The following is a 14,627-nucleotide window of genomic DNA, read 5'->3' on the forward strand; positions in this document are numbered from 1 at the left end:
ACAGTCAAACTCTATGCGGGATGAGGCGATGGAGTGAAAAAGTGGAGAGATGGTTGCATCACCTCCTGAGTCCTGGTCTGTTTGAATCTGGCGAAGAGTCCGATTACCTCCTCCCCCCCTTGTGCCACCACCTGCCTCCAGGCTGGCTCCTGGAGTGGAGGAGGGGGGCTCGGAGGAACACAAGCTGGACTCAGGACTCGTGTCCTTGTTGGTTTCCGCCCCATGTCCCCACCCCAAGTAAGAGACAGAGACACTCCTATTTGGCGTGTAACACAACCATGACCTCTAACCAGCGAACATGCCTTCAAAGGGCTTCCAGGTCGATGGATCGGGCCTCCACCCTGCAGATGGCAATGGGGCTCAGGCCATTGCATTGAGCCCCTTCCTCCTCCTTTTTTTAATGAAAAAAAAAAAAAAGACAAAACCCAGAAATTCTGTCAAAGCTGACTCTGGCTATAGGGTTAAAAAAACAAAAAAACTCGTAAGAGGCATCCATGGAAATGGGAAAATTATAAATATTGCACTGATGTGATTTGGGGAAATCTTTTTTTTTTGTTTTTGTTTTTTCACTGTCCAGTACAGTGGCCACAAACACATAATAAAATGCTGAAGCTAAAGACCTCACTTCTTCTCTCCAACAGTGTATTTATTTGTTTTTAATCCACCCATTTATACAGTCCTCAGTGAGGAACAGGATCGCACTATTACCCCTCACCTCGTAGACAAGTCAAGTGGGGATCCAAGGGGTTCCAGAATTTGTGATAAAACAGCCAAGTCAGGGAGCCCAGCCCTTCTCACTATAAAAGGTTGGCACGGACATCGGAGGTCTGGGCAGAAACACAGAATTCAATCTGCGCTCTGGGCACAGAGAGGGAGGGGCGAGATGAAGGTTCTCATCCAGGGGACCCTTTCACCTTCTTAAATTTACCCATCCAAAACAACACGACTCCAGCACTATCCACAGAGGGGCAGTTAATGCTACTTTAGATCCTTCTTATTTTCCTGGTTGCGTCTTGGGCTCTGCTGGGTAAATTCAATGTGGTATTCATCACTACCTCTGAAAATTCAAATCTATTCAGCCACAGTGGGGCATGTCCAAATCTCTCCTTTAACAATCGCCAATGTGCCTTTTTCGTGGCAATAAGGATTTTGAACCAATCCCAGATGAAATCTCCAACCTTCAACACACTCACAGATGACAATTATATCTCTACAATCACTAAAAATAAAATAAAAATAAAATAAACCCAACAGAAATGGAATCAACAGCAAAAGAGCTAAATTATAGATAACAGAATATTCATAAAACTATACCTCATCTCATGAATGTGGGTGCACTGTCTGTATGCCAGGATTTCTTTAGCCACTGGTGATATTCAGCATATTGCAATTGAGTGCAATTACAGTTAGCTATAATTAAGAACAATTACAGCTTTTATTTCTACTTGTTCTTTAAAAGCACATTTGTAATAAAACTTTTTTTTAAAAAAGGTGAAGAATATAATTATACATCCTTATAACGTCTCAAATAATTAGTTTGACTAAAGTTTCTTCTGGAACAATTTTCATTTTAACTGTCAGATCTGCCATTTATAGTCAATGGAACATACTTTTAAAAAAATTCCATCATTAACCTTTTTCACCCCATATAGCTGTATATGAATTATTGGTACAAATTGGAGGTTTCAGTATTTAAATCTCTGGGGCCTGCTGCAAGCCGTAAAAGAATTTTCCCTTTTAGTTGTCTCTGTGTGTGTGGATGCTCATGCATGCACACATGCGCATGCGCACATGTGTGTGTCCTTTAAGAAAAAAATGCTACATTTGTAGTGTGTGTTTTTTGGTTCAAGATTTTTGGAAAAAAAATTGCTTGTGTTAGAGGTATTTTCTAGTTCTATATTGCAGAACGCTGTCTCTTATTTATTGCATATTTATGCAGTGTCAAAATGAAGTCCCTGGATTGTGACAGACCTGTCCCTTGGTTTAGTAACTCACGAAGCACATGGTCGGCATCAGTGGAATGGGATCAGGGCCTCATCAGGATCAGTGAAATGCTACCTCTTCATAAATTTGGACTCCAATTCATCTCTACCAGGTCACTGTCCCCCCCTGCTAGACTGGAAGGTCCATGAGGGCAAGGATGATCTCTTGTCCTTCTCTGTCACCAGCACTCGAATCAGAGAGAGGCCATGAAGAAAGTGCTCACTAACATGTTGGATCAATGGAGAGGGCTATTTTTTTTTTTTCAGGTCTTTCCCATTTATGTTGGGGATAATTGAAAATTAATCACCTGAATGACTTTATAGATAGAAGAAAATTAGGTAATACAACTCTGGAAATTAAGGATATTTTCACCGCTTATCTGGTTGAATTAGCAGTCCTGGGAAAGTCACTATTAGACAAAGTCTGCACACCTGGAAATGGGGGATTGGAATGGATGATCTTTTAAGGTCCTTTTCACTGGAACATAGAATTTTTTTTAAAGATTTTATTTATTTATTTATTTATTTATTTATTTATTTATTTATTTGAGACAGAGAGAGAGGCAGAGACACAGGCAGAAAGAGAAGCAGGTGCCTTGCGAGGAGCCTGATGTGGGACTTCGTCCCAGGACCTTGGGATCATGACCTGAGCCAAAGCAGACACTCAACCACTGAGCCACCCAGGTGCTCCACATAGACAGAATCTTAAAAATCTTAAAGGCAATTAATATAAGCCTAAAACAGGCACGTGGAGTAGTGTGTGGGGTGGGTGAGTATAATCACATGCAGAAGACAGACCATTAGTATCCAAGATGCTGAGAATTGCTCCTGTTAAAGATACTCTCAATATTCAAAATACTGAAATAGATTTGGATGCAATTTATATCATAAAGCTTATAATTTATTCCTTAACAGCCAGCAATTACTACATACGTACTATGCTTTGAGTGCTTTGCTTAGCACTTCACATAACGCTCTCTCATTCTCCACAACTGTTTGTTATTAATATGCCCATTTTTTTTAGATAAGGAAACTGAGTCTCAGAGAAGTAAATTTGAACCCAGGCCTGTCCCACTCTAAAATAAACAGTTAAAACAAGAAAACAAAAGCACACACGGTAAATTACAGTCAAAAGACACCAAAAGTAGGATGATAACCTGAGAGTGTGGGGTGAGGGGGTGAAGAATCCATATAGCAACTTAATGGCCCCCATGAGAGAAACAGGGATCTAAGAAAAAGGGTTCAATCCCAACTTTACTTATACATCTATAGGCTTTTATCTTAGTGGTTCTCAGACGTACTTTCTATGAAAAGGGTCTATATGTACCAGGCACCATGAAAGGGGTATCCAATGGGTCAGGTCTAGGGTTAAGGGTTAACTTCACCTACTTCTGGATATCCATCGTTGCCCAAAATGCAGATGAAGGCATCAACATGGCCATTCATTATAGCTCTGTCTGTAGCTGATATTGTCTAAATGCTCACAAATAAGGTACCGGCCACGCCGTGCGATATCCCCACTGTGGAATATGCACGGAGCGGTTAGAGAGAATGAAATAGCTTTCTGTGTTCTGAAATGGATAGAATTCCAAGGCATGCTCAATTATAAAAAAGATTAAGTTGCAGAACATAGGTGGGTTTTATGCTATTGATGTAAAAAACAAACACAGAACAAAAGTTCCATGAGTATATGTGAGTATGGAAATGCATAGAAACGGGCCTGGAGGAGATCTGATAAGTGGTAGTCTCTGCAGAAAGGAGAGCAGTGGGCATAGTTCAGTCTTACAAATGCAATTTTTTTTTAAAGGGCTGCCCAGCTGGCCTGAAGGCCCAGTGAATGAGGTGGCATTTCCAGGGCCGCAGCAGGGCTTTCAGCTCTCTGGAGAGAGGTGTGCACCATGGCGGTGCACAGGCTGATTGCAGCATCTGCTGAGAGGTGGCAAAAGCTGGACACTGGCCTTCTGTCCCTACTCCCTGGGAAGGCCACAGGCTGGGGTCTGAGGTGGACCTGTGGGCACACATCATGCTCCGTGCGTGCTACCTGCCTCCCACTTGTGACACCTGCCTGCTGTGGAAGGGAGACTTCCTGCACCCATGGCTGGGCCAAGGCCAGCCCCACTCTCAGCAGGGTGCTCACGGTGCCCAGGTGTGCACAGATCTGGGATCTACAGCACGGCTGCACAGTGGGCCTCCCATCTGCTAGAGGCACTAGAAGGCCCTCTGCAAGAAGGCTCAGCAGCTCATGAGGCCTAGTTCTCTGTCACCTTCCGCGTTCCACCAAAGGCTGCCGGGAGGGGGTTGGGGGGCTACAGGGTGGACATACACGTCCAGCGAAGCCCATCCAAAGAAAGAGCTGCCTTTTAACAAACTCATTCATGTGCTCAGCCTGGTTTAAGAGTATGAAGACAGATTCCTGAAATGTGTGCAAAAGCCAATTTTTAACGTATTGAATCAAGTGTAGATGCCCTCAAGAAACTTTGCTATTTCAAGGGGCCCTCTGGGGACCCTATTTTGGTAAGGAATGTGATCAATCTCTCAGCTTGTTTTAAAATTAGTATTTTCGTAAATCATTTTGCTTATTGGAAAGTTTTATGATTAAGAGAATTCTCTGAGGTAAAGGTTAAGGAAGGAGGTATTTCTGCTAATAATAATTCAAAAAAATGAGTCTTAACACCTCAATTGTGGTCTACGTTCTATATGTAGTCATTCACTTTTTCATCTAACATCCTGGGAGTAGGAAGGTAGGATTTCTCGGAGATGGTGGACTGGTGGGACCCTGACGTTTCAAAAATATCACAGAGTGGCTGCAAAAAGTAAATGTGACTAGAAGCACCTGAGCAAACATTCCAGTGCAAAATGTCACTTAGCTTCACATGTGTAGTCGGGGCCAGCCTTACTCAGATTAGGAAATGGTATTTGGGGAGCCTTAAGGAAATTTTCACTTTCCTTTCACTAACCTAACCTCCCAGAGCACTTCTCTGAAAGTTGAAATGTCCTTCCTTCCTTGACTTTCCCTCCCTCCTTCCCTTCCCTCTTTTCTTCTTTCCCTTTCTGCTCCTCTTCCTTCCTTAGGAAGAGTTCCTCTTCAGGACGCCTGAGTGGCTCAGTGGTTGAGCATCTGCCTCTGGCCCAGGGAGTGACCTGGGAGTCCCAGGATCGAGTCCCAGGATCGAGTCCCAGGATCGAGTCCCACATCGGGCTCCCCGCAGGGATCCTGCTTCTCCCTCTGCCTGTGTCTCTGCCTCTCTTTCTGTGTCTCTCACGAATAAATACATAAAATCAAAAAAAAAAAAAAAAAAAGGAAGAGTTCTTCTTTGCTTTCCTAAGGTATAACTAATATACAGGAAGCAATATACTTACAATATAGGATTTGATAAAATTCAACAGACATACACACTCATGGAATTATTGCCACAATCAAGTTAAGGAACACACTCATCCACCACAAGTGTTTTTCTGCCCCACTGAATTCCCTTCCTCCCAGCCCCCCCATTCCCAAATCACCAATGCTCTGCTTTCTCTCCACTTCATTTGCATTTCTTAGACTTTTATATAAATAGAATCACATAGCATTCCTTTCTTTGGGTCTGGCTGCTTTTACATAATCATTTTGAGATTCACGCATGTTGTAGCCTGTATGGATAGTTCACTCTTTGGATTGCTAAGTGCCATTCCATTGTATGAACGCACCATGGTTTGTTTATCCAATCTCTTCTAGGTGGTCATGTGGGTTGTTTCCATCTTTTGACTATTGCAAATAAAGCTGCTATAAACATTCACGCACACATCTTTGTATAGACGTTGTGTGGTTTCCCTTCTCTTGGGTAAATACCTAGGAGTAGAATGGCTACATCATGTGGTAGGTGTATATTTAACTTTTAAGGAAATCACCCAACTTTTTCTGCAGTGACTGGAGTATTTGACATTCTCACCGTTAGGGTACAAGAGCATATGACAGGTCCGGTATTTTTCCTCTCACCATGATCTGGCATGATCAGTCTTTTGAAACACATTTATTTTAGGGGTGCCTGGATGGCTCAGTCAATCACCTGCCTCTAGCTCAGGTCATGATCCCAGGGTCCTGGGAACGAGCCCTGTGGGGGGCTCCTTGCTCAGTGAGGAGTCTGCTTCTCCCTCTCCCTTTGCCCCTCTTCCTCACTTGTGCTCTCTCTCAAATAAATATTTTTTAAAAACTTATTCTAATAGGTGCTTGCTGGTAGTTCACTGTAGATTTAATTTAGATTTCCCTAATAACTAATAATGTCGACACTCTTTTCATGTGCTTACTTGACATCTACACATCTTCTCTGGAGACACGCTTGTTCAAATCTTTTACTCAATATTTAAAATACTGGATTTTTTTTCTTATTGTTGAGCTTCCAGAGTTATCGTATCTATAATTTACAAATTTTTCTCCTTGTCTGTGACTTGTCTTTTTATTCTCTCAATGGTTTCTCTCAAAAAAAGAAGACTTTCTACAAAATGAAGTCCAATTTACCAACTTTAGGATTATTCTTTTTAGAGATGTAGCTAAGCATCTTTGCCTATCCAAAGTCACAAAGAGTTTCTCCAATGTTTCCTCCTAGAAGTTTTTAGTTTTAAGTTTTGTATGTAGTCCTGTGACATTTGGGGTTCATTTTTTTTATATGGCACAGAGTCTGTTTATTGTGTGTGGATGTCTAGTTGGTACAGCACCACATGTTGAACCACCTATCATTTCCCCTTTGCACCCTCGTTATAAATCAGGTGTCCATGTATGTGTAAGTCTCTTTCTTGGTTCTCTATTCTCTATCGCTTGTCTAATTCTGTATTTGAATCACACTGGTTTGATTACTGCAGCTTGCTAATAGTGTTAGATTTCCAACTTTGTTCTTCCTTTTCAAACCTATTTTTTAGGTCCTTTGCATTTCCCCTGAATTTTTGTCAATTTCTACAAGAAAAGCCTGCTGGGATATTGATGGATATTATACTAAATCTATAGATCCATTCAGGGAGGATTGACATCTTTAACAACCGTGAGTCTTCCGAACCATGAATCAGTGTCCTCTCTATTTATTTAGGTCTTCTCTAATTTCCCCCAATTTTGTGGTTTTCAGTACACAGATTTTTGTCTGTTGTCAGATTTCTTCCGAAGCACTTAATATTTTCAATGGTGTCATAAATGGTAGTAAATAGAAATACAATTTTCTATTATATATAGATCTTATATCCTGCCAATTTGCTGAGCTTATTTATTAGTGATAAGAGCTTTTTTGTAAATTCTGTAGAATTTTTAAAATAGGCTATCATGTTGGTTTTGACTAGATGTCCCACTTCTTTTGCAGTACTGATGTCTTTCACTTTGCACCTTGCTAGTGTGATCTTGCTGCTTCCACTGGCTAGAACCAGGATAATGCTGAATGAAAGTGGAGAGGCAGACGCTGTCTTGTCCTTGATCTCAGATACAAACTGTTAAGTCTTTTACTATGAAGTTGACAACAGCAGTGAATTTTTCATATGAGATTGAGGAAGTTCCTGTCCCCATTTTGCTGAGATTTTTTTTTTTTTTTTTCAGGAATGGATGTTCATTTCTGTCAAATCCTTTTCTGCATCTATTAGATGATCCCATGGTTGTTCTCTTTCAGTTTGTTAATACGGTGAATTAATAGTAATTGATTTTCAAATGTTGCATTCCTTCCATAAAACCTCCACGGCCGTCACGAATTTTCCTTTTCATGTGTTGTGGATTCAATTTGCTAAAACGTTGTGTAGGATTTTTGCACCTATACTCACATAGATATTGATCTGTAATTTTCTTGTAGCATCTTTGTCTGGTTTGGGGAACAGGGTAACGTTGTTCTCATAGATTGAATTGGGAAGAATCCCTTTTTCGATTTTCTGGAAGAGTCTGTGTAGAATTGTATTATTTTTACCTGAAATATTTGGTAGAATTTACCAATAAACCTCTCTGGGTCTGGGGTTTTCTCTGTGAGAATGTGTATAACTACAGATTCAATTTCTTATTAGATACAGGGCTATTCAGGTATTTTATTTCTTCTTGAGTAATTTGTCTTTCAAGGAAGGTATTCACTTTAAGTCAGCAGTTGGTCCATAGCCTATAACCTAAGAGTGTGTTTTTTAAAAAATTGTTTTAATTGAAAAAAAAAGTATGTGACATAGGCCAGATGTGGTCTTCAAAGCTTAAAATTTTTACTTTCTGGCCCTTTACAGAAAAAGCGTAATGACCCCTAATCTAAGTTTTGAATTTATTGGTATAAAGTTGTTCATATTATCTCTTACTATCCTTGTAAATAGTTGAATAATCTTTAATGATGTCACATGGTTCATATTTTTTTTCTATTAATAAGTGATGTTCTCCACCCTAATTGGTCTGGATGGAGGTTTTAGCCATTTTATCAATTTTCTCAAAGAATTGGCACTTGGTGTCATTAACTTTCTCTGTTGTTTTTGTGTTTTCTATTCCACTCTCATCTTTATTGTTTCCTTTCTTCTATATCTTTTGTGCTTAATTAGCTTTTCTCTTTGTAGTTTCTTAACGTGGAAATTGAAATCACCGATTTGGGACTTTTCTTTATTTCTAATATAGGGGTTTAAAAGTCCCCCATAAAACTGCTTTAGTGACATCGCACACATACAGTTTAGTCAGCTCAAAATATTTACTAATTTTCCACGTGATTTACTTGATACATGGATTCTTTACAAGTATGTTGTTTTAGCTTCAAATCTTTAGAGATTTTTCTGTTATCGATTTCTAATCCAATTCTGTTGTGTCAAAGTGTGTACTCTGCGCCATTTGAATACTCTTAGACTCAATGAGACTTGTTTCATGGGCCAGAATGTGGTCTATTTTGTTAAATGTTCCATATGCTCTCGAAACGAATATGAATTCTGTTGTTGTGTGTAATGTTCTATAAATGTCGATTAGGTCAATTTAGTTCAAGTGTTGTTCAAATCTTTTACGCTCTTACTGATTGCCTGTCTACGTGTTCCATCAATGATTGAGAGAGGAGTGTTAAAATCTCTATTGTGGGATTGTTTGCTCCTCTATCAGTTTGTGCTTCATGTATTTTGAATCTTTGCTGTTAAATGGATAGAAGTCTAGGACTTCTATATCCTCTGGATACACTGATGAACTGACCCCTTTATTATTACCAAATGACCCTCTTTATCTCTGTAATATTCTTTGCTCTGAAATCTACTTTATCACTACTAACAGAGCCATTCCAACTTTCTTTTGATTAATGTTACCATGATGTGTTCATTTCTTCTGGAGGCTAACTGTTCAAAATCAAGATGTCAGCAGGGCCATGCTGTCTCTGAAGACTCCAGGAAAGAACACTCCTTGCCTTTTCCAGCTTCTATTAGCTGCCAACAATCTTTGGTATACCTCTGCCTCTACTGTCACATGTCCATCTCCCCTCCATGTGTCTATGGTCTATGTCTCTTTGTCTCCTCTTTTCTTTTTACAAGACAACTGCCATATCGGATTTAGGGCTCACATTAATCTAGAATGTTCTCTAACCTCGTTATATCTGCAAAAACCTTATTTCCACATCCTGAGAATCTGAGTAGACATGATTTTGGAAGGACACTACTCAACCCAGTCCAGTCTGCTGTCTAGACCCCCCAAATTCACATTCATACAACATACAAAATATATTCACTTCATCTCAACATTCGCCAAGGTTTTAACCCATTCTAGTCTTAACTTTTTATTTGTTTCAAGTTTTTACTTAAATTCTAGTTAACATATAGTGTAATATTAGTTTCAGGAATAGAACTTAGTGATTCATCACTTACATATCACACTCAGTACTCATCACAAGTACCCGCCTTAATCCCCATCTCCCATTTAGCGCCCCCCCCCCACAGCGTCAACTTTAAACGCAAGATCTCATCTAAATATCGTCACTTCAAAAAAGGTCCAACTATTATTGCATCAAATATTTAAATTAAGGATGGGTGAGACTGTGGGTATGGTACATCCTGGAAAAATCCCTGTCCATGTGTGGACAGATGATGCTTGAAAAAAGTCATCTGCTTCCAAAGTACAATTGTGGGCAGACATAAGATAGACACTTCCATTCCCGAAGGGGGGGGCAGGGAAGAGGAGCAGAAGGGGATAGGAGGAGTGAGAGAAGGAGGGAGGGAGAGAGAGAGAGAGAAAATTGAAAGAATAAAGGAGCCATTGGTCTTAATAGGTTTACAACCCAGCAGGGCAAGTTCCCCTAGGTTTCAGAGCCTGAGACTACTTCTTTGAGGCTCTATCCATCTTCTGGGTTCACCACAGTGGAGCCAGCTCCTGGTCTCTGGGTTGGCAGAGTTCCCATCAAGCCCTGCCTCTGAGACCACAGAAGACCCTAGAGCCCCTCCCCTGGGGTGGCCTCTCTGACCTCTCCATCTGCAGCTCCGACCTCAGAGCCATTCTTCCATCTTATTGAAAAGTAGAGCATGTTTGTAGCTGAGTGGTTCCATCAGCCCTTTCCTGCTCCTAGAATCCCCCAAATTGGACCGCCTTCTGCCTTTTCACCCTTTGTCTCGTTCTGTCCAAACTAGAAGTGTTTTTGCAGATATAATGCTCTCAAAAACCTTGCTGGTCTTCTGGGTGTGTCCTGGGGATCCACACGTTACACAGGAGGGTTTTCTACAGATCCTTCCCGCATAGCCCTACTCTATTCCTGGCTTCCACTGAGGGGATTGCTTGAACCCATGAGTCACACGGCTGATCTCTCCAGCAAAGGTCTGTGCGGCCACACCCCTGGCGTTGTTTCCAGAGCACACTCTGGATAGCCTGATAATTTCCCAAAGCATCAAGTTCTGCTTCTTTCTGTCTAACAGTTTCTCTCCCAATTTATTTTTTCCTTCTCTCATTTCACTATAAGCCACAGGGAGAAGCCAGGCCACACTTTCCACAATTTGCTGGAAGTCTCCTCAGCTAAACACCCAGGTTCCTTGCTTCTAAGTTTTACTTTCTACCAAGCATGATGATGCAATGCAACCAAGCTTTCTGTCACTTCATGACAAGGATTGCTTTCCCCCTGGCATCCGAGAACTTGTCTGTCCTGAGGCCTCACAGGGAGTGCCTGAATGTTCATGGCGACGACCCTACATGCGCTCTCTGTGACAGAAGCTTTCTCCACCATGGCCTCGTAAGCCTTCACCAGAATCACCTTTACTGTCCAGATATATACCAACAGTCTCTTCCAGGCAATCTAAACTTTTTTTTTTTTTAATCAGGCACCTCCAAATTCTTCCAGCTTCTACTCATTATCTAATTCCAAAGCCACTTCCACATTAGTTATAATAGCACTCCATTACCGGTACCAAAATATCTATTACTTTCTTAGGACTGCCGTAACTAATTACCAGAGACTGGGTGGGATGAAAGCAATGGAAACGTGTTTCCTCACAGTTCTGGAGGCCAGAAGTCTGAGGTCAAGGTGTTGGCAGGGCTGTGCTCCCTCTGACGGCTCTAGGGGAGAACCTCTTGCCTCCTCCTAGCTGCTGGCTGTTGTCGCCAATCTTTGGCATTCCTTGGCTCACAGCAACATCATTCCAGTCTCTGTCATCATATGTCTTATTCCCTGTGTCTCCATTTCCCTGTCTCCTCTCTCTTCTTATTAGGACACCAGTCAGATTGGATTTAGGAGCCACCCTCTCCCAGTATGCTCTCATCTTCCCCAATGACATTTGCAGAGACCCTATTCTCACATAAGATACAGAAGATTCCGGGTGGATGTGAATTTGGGGGAGGTGAGCACTGTTCACAACCCAGTATACATGGTGTACCCTTCTCGTCCTTTTACTTTTAGCCTCTTTATATACTGACATTGGCAGCTCATTTCTTACAGGCAGGGTCTTGCTCGATTCATGGCTTATCATGTCCCTTTATTAAGACAAGATCCTTCCATGTCCTGGACCCACTACCCTGCAAATCTTGAGGTCTTCCTCAAGAGAAAGGTCTTCCTCTAGAGGCTGATGGCAACAGGCACTATTCTCAACCCTCGGCGAGTGCCAGACACTGTAACTTCTGATCCTTGCAGATGGCTCTTCCCCCAGCCTCTAGTAGTTTCTTCACATTCGTAAGCTGACCAGGACTCAGATGAGTACTCCAGAGGGACCTTCTGGAGACGTCTGGAATTTTTTCCCTACGTAGCTAGCTCTCTGTTGTCCAGGACTCATGTGAACCCTGGCCATGTCAGTCTGCTGAGACTCTCAGCTTTGTGTTCTCAACTCGACGAGTCCACCAGCTCTGCTCTCCTTCCCCCATGCTCTGGTCATGGCCTGGAAATTCTCTCAAGACAGAAAGCTGGGGCAACTTAGAGCTCATCTCATCTGTCTCTTGTTTCTTAAGGATCACTATCCTTCATCATTTGGTGTCCAGCGTCTTGCAAACTGTTGTGTGTGTTTTTTTCTTCAAAAATATATTGAATTTTTAACTCTAACTTACAAAATATATAGTGTTACTTTTTCTTATTGTTTCATCAGACAAGAATGCAAGTCCGGTGCCTGTTACTCCACCTTGGTCAGGAGAAATCCCCCAGCTGCCTTTTTCTTGAGTTGGAAAGTAAACTTCCAATTTTGTAATTATAGTTAAGATTAAAATTTGTTGGGTAGGTAATACTGTCAAATTCATATCAAGATGACTGATACTCTTCCTTCAGAAAACAGCTTTGCAGGGTAGGTCCATGAAGGACATCAGAGGTGGCACAATAATAATGAAGTCTGAACACCTGGGTTCAAATCTTGGTTCTGTCCCCTGTAAGCATGTGACCTTGAACAGGTTTCCTCCCTTGTGTATCTGTGTCCTTGTCTATAAAACGTGGCTAAATCTAGACTCCTGTGAAGATTTAATGTCCTATCAGACATCAGCACACCCACCACAGCGCCAGGCGTGTAGCAACTAGCATTTGATTCTCAATTAGATGTTAGCTATTATTAGGTACTTCTACTTCACAATATTGCCGAGAGACTACAGGTGTGAGCAATGTAGGGGAAATTTTTTTTAAAGGTTTTATTTACTTATTCATGAGAGACACACACGGAGAAAAAGGCACGGACATAGGCAGAGGGAGAAGCAGGCTCCTTGTGGGGAGCCTGATGTGGGACTCGATCCCAGGACCCCGGGATCATGCCCTGAGCCAAAGGCAGGTGCTCAACCACTGAGCCACCCAGGTATCTGGGTTTTTTTTTTTTTTAATACAGCTTTGGGTTTCTCAATGGACATTTTTCAGTTTATAAAGAGAGTATGGGATCATATTAGATTTCCAGACGACCCATCATCAGAGTGGATTCACCAGAGAGTCAGATAAGAGGATTCGCCACGGGGTACCATGCAGAATGAGTTTGGGAACCGATGTAGTGCCATTTAAAAACATTGTGCCTGACAGGCTGCCTGTCTTTACTACAGATTCATTTTTCAGGCAGCACATTTTATAATCACAGTAAATTACTCTTTCTAGTTAACCCTGGCTTTCCTAAATTCAGACAGGCTTTCATAACGAACTGCCTATAACCCAGACCCGTTGGTATGATTGATTGTCAATGATACAAACCAGTAGCTGTGAGGTCTCTATGCTAGAGGAATTTTCACACTCTCTCTTAAACTGCCTCATGTATCTGTGGCTTTGATAAAGAGGATTCACTTTAGAACAATACCAGCAAAATCAAGTTACTCTTAGAATCTCCCCGTGTGGTCAGGCTACTTACAATATCAAAGCTTAGCAATTTTACACATTACATTAAAGCCATCATGTTGGTGCTACTGAACTGGTCGGACGATTCATCTCAGGAAATCCAGTAACATGTTACCAACTCTTATACTCAGACCCAAATTTTATTCTATTTGGCTTTTTATAATTCACTTTAAAGCTCACATTATACGTTCTCCTTGAGCTGCAAGTTTTGGCCTCTGGCCCAAAGACGTAAACTTCTGAGATTACCTCCAATTCTTTTTGGTCCCAAACGAAAAAAAATCTATCACTAGGACTTTCTTTGCCCTATGAAAATCAGGTCAAAAACATTTTTTTGTTGTTGTTGTTGTTAAAATTATCTTTATGGTTCGGACTCACATTCATCAATCACCTCTACCATTAACATGGTCATTCCAGTCTAAGACCTTCGATTCTAGAAAGCATAAATAGCACTCAGTGCTTACCTTCCTAGACCCAGTTTGCTCTGGGATCCCTCTGCAGTAGAGCCAGGCCACGTTTTTAGGTCCTGCAGCCTTGTTATAAGGATGTAGTGGCGGCTTTCTACTCTTATAAATCTTGCATTCTGCTCCAGCCCGACTCTGGGGCTTAAGCTGGTTGCTCCCGACCTCATGGCAGTTGATATGGCAACCATTTGGACTGCAGAGTAACTGTTGGATGCCTCAGATATCATGACACTTCTATCATCTTAGGGCTTAAATAATTAAGATCTTTCTATATGTGTAATTGCTTCCAAGCCATTCAGTAACTTGCTGTGTGGCCTTGAGCAAGTAATTTACCCTCTCTTGTGTCTCTGTGTGAAATGCCCTGCATCTGTGAAATAAGAAGAATTTTACTGACCTCTCTCATTGGGATTTGGGCTGGATTAATTTGTTGCTGTATTTAAAGGGCAGTTAATTCTAATCCTCGCTTCAAAGCAAAAATGTGTGAATGT

The 14,627-nt window shown here is 41.4% G+C and overlaps 1 protein-coding gene across 2 annotated transcripts in view; it reads right to left on the bottom strand.

Moving 5' to 3' along the window:
• Positions 1-14,627, bottom strand: part of CELF2 (CUGBP Elav-like family member 2) — a 518,459-nt gene that overhangs the window by 411,706 nt on the left and 92,126 nt on the right. The window lies entirely within an intron of this gene.

Source organism: Vulpes lagopus, chromosome 8 (genome assembly GCF_018345385.1).
Source record: "Vulpes lagopus strain Blue_001 chromosome 8, ASM1834538v1, whole genome shotgun sequence".
Taxonomy (NCBI): domain Eukaryota; kingdom Metazoa; phylum Chordata; class Mammalia; order Carnivora; family Canidae; genus Vulpes; species Vulpes lagopus.